General features: G+C 29.9%; 1 pseudogene; it reads right to left on the reverse strand.

Moving 5' to 3' along the window:
- Positions 1 to 2,145: 2,145 nt before the first annotated feature.
- Positions 2,146 to 2,925, reverse strand: LOC107404243 (elongation factor 1-alpha-like; annotated as a pseudogene).
- Positions 2,926 to 3,138: the final 213 nt, after the last annotated feature.

The following is a 3,138-nucleotide window of genomic DNA, read 5'->3' on the forward strand; positions in this document are numbered from 1 at the left end:
CTATGGTACTTATGCGTGAAGTTATGGCCTGTAGTACAGTATGCTGGTTGTAGACTTTACGCTGTTGTGGATTTATTTATTTTTTTTTTATATATACATATTGAGGTATTATTGTTATCCCTTGTGTTTGTTGTACACGTTTTAAGATGAGGTTCCATTGGATATTCTCTAGGAATTGTCAAGTGGGACTTCACTAGGTGGGACTATCCGGAGGATCCTGGGAAGGTTCCTGGGGAGGATCCTGTCAGACATATGTCCAAGAAAGAAGAAAAAAAAAAATGAATAAGATGCCTTTGTTAACATAGTCAATTTTTATTCTTTATTTTTCTATTTCTATATAGCTTATTTATTTTAATAATTTGCTAAAGTTAATTGATATTATCTAAATATTTTTTTATTATAAATATAAATAGAGAAACTAAAGACAATTAAAAAATGAAATCCAGCTTAAATTTATATTGGCTTTTCAAATTTTAATTTTTTTATATTTATAATTAATTATTATATCTAACAAATTCTAAATACTCATATTAACAAATAATTAAAGTGAACAAATTACAAATAAAAAATAAGTATATTACATATACCTCTCCAGAGGTTGGAGAAAATTACAATGCACTACCTGAATTTCGACGAAATTGCAATGACTTTGCTGTTGTTGGTATTTCAGTGTTAAGCTTATTGGATAATGAAATTGAAATATTTTTATATATTTGAACTTCAGAACCACATGTCAGTTTTAATTAAATATACAATTATTTTATATTTTTCTTTCTTCTTTCTCTTTCTCTTTCTTTCTTTCCTTCCCTCCTCTTCACGTTACCTGACTTATAATTACATATACACTATAAAAAATTGTGTTATAATATTACACATTCTATTAAACAAGTTAATCCTCTCCTTCACTTTTCAGATTATATAATTTATGACTAAAATAATATTTATTAAAAATAATTAATAATCATAAAATCTTAAATTAAAATATAAATCAAGAATTTTCTTTTGAACAAGTTTAAATTAACATATTTAATTTTAATTTTAAATTAAAATTTTCTCTTTCTCTCCCCACTATTTTTAATTTTAATTTAAAATCTAAAATTAAATTTTTTTCCCTCTCTCTCTTACTGTTAATATCTTTTCATTTTATTTATTTATTTACTCTTTTTTTTTTTCTCTTTCCTCTATCACTCTCACAATTTCTCTCTCCTCTTTTATAATCTATCTTTCTCACTCTCTTTTTCTCCTTTTCCTTTTGCAGCAATCTTCCACCATTCAAACTTGGAAAATTGGAAACCAAAACTAGAAAAAAAAAAAAAAATGAAAAAAAGAATCTCCAATTTATACGTACTATAAGAGATCGAATTTTTCTCCAAACAAACTCCATGAAAACTATGTTGGGTTTTTCTCTCTCCCTTCTTCTTCTTCTGGATTCTTCTAGGCATGGACAGTAGGCCCCAAAATTTTCAACTTGAACAGTATAGCTCCTCCATTAAAGATATCCAAATAACGCAAATTTAATTAAAAACCAATATAATGTATCTATATATATATATATATATAAAAAAAATAAGAAAGATTTTACCTTGAGCGTATTTTATTTGTTTGTAGGTGGCCTCTATGCGGAGAGAGAAAGAGAAAGAGAAGGAAAATAAAGAGAAATAGAGAAGATGGGTTTGAGAAGGAGATAGAAAGAGAGAGAGTATTTTTAATTTAAGGAAAAAATATATATTTTAAATTTTTATAATTATATTAAATATTATTATATGAATTTATCTAATTTTTGTTTTTATTCGAGTCAGGATTGATTTTTAAAAGATTAAATATTATTATATGCATATTTCTATATATTGTAAGAGTAAAAACCATATTATCTCTCACAATTTTTTTAAATTTTTTATCATATTATTTTTGATTATATGCGTATATAAATATATATATATATATATATATATATACCGCAATGGCTTACTGCTTCAAAAATAGCTGGACTAGAAGCTTGATCAATACCTCTACAACGCAATGGCTTACTACTTCCAAAACAGCTGGACCCACTGCAGCCCTAAACGCTTTTTGCCCTTAATTCTATAACCGAAATTCTTCTTCTCGACATTCCTAATAATCCCAACACCAACAATCTGCTCCATGTCAGTAATGGTAAAGTGTATCAAAAACCTCCACAACCATGGGTTTGTCGGGAACCATCTTTACAATCCCAACATCAACCTTTTCCGAAAATTTGGTCTCTTTCTCAATAAGCTCTTGATCATCCTCACAGGACTTCGTCAAGTCGATCTTGCTAATGATTTCCTATAACTTGACTAAACCATGAAAGGTATGGCAATGAATAATTGCTGTGTACCCATTGGAAATCAAACATGCTGCAGGGCGGTTCAGTATAACGAGCTGGGATACAAAGCTGTTAGCAAAGTTGGCAGGATCATCCTCAGAGTTGGATGCAACATATCCGCATTTAAGATCGATCTTCTTCTTCTGCATGTGGATGCTAACAATGTCTCCAGGCAAGGCCTCCTAAACTGATTCATGATTCATTTCAACAGAGTTAACTTTTGCAGTGAGTCCATTCGGTCCAAATGTAACTTTCATACCTGGTTTGAGGATTCCGGTCTCTACTCGACCAAACGCGGTGGTTCCAATCCGCCCAATCTTGACATCCTCAAATGAAAGCCTCATAGGCTTGTCAGAGTGTCTTTTTGGTTCCTGAATTTGGTCAAGTGCTAGAGTTGGACCACTATACCAGTCAAGGTTGGTAGACCTCTCAATGAGGTTGTCACCATCTAAACCAGAGATGGGAATGAAACGGATGTTGGCTTCAGGGTTGTAGCCAATCTTTCTCAAATAGGAAGAAGTTGACTTCACAATTTCGTCGTACTTCCTTTTGGAGTACCCGGGAATAGTGGCGTCCATCTACAAATAAAAAATACAAAAAAATTAAAAATATAAACACCGATTAATTAACATCACGTAGCTTTTTTTCTTTTTTCTTTTTTTTTTTTTTTGTTCTTTTCTTTTCCTTTCTTTTTTGGTAATACATCATAATTAATATAGCTATTTTATATATCAAAAAGAGAAGAAATTGTATGAACAGAAAGAAAATTAAAATTTGGTATATAAAACTAT

Source organism: Ziziphus jujuba, chromosome 3 (assembly GCF_031755915.1).
Source record: "Ziziphus jujuba cultivar Dongzao chromosome 3, ASM3175591v1".
NCBI lineage: Eukaryota > Viridiplantae > Streptophyta > Magnoliopsida > Rosales > Rhamnaceae > Ziziphus > Ziziphus jujuba.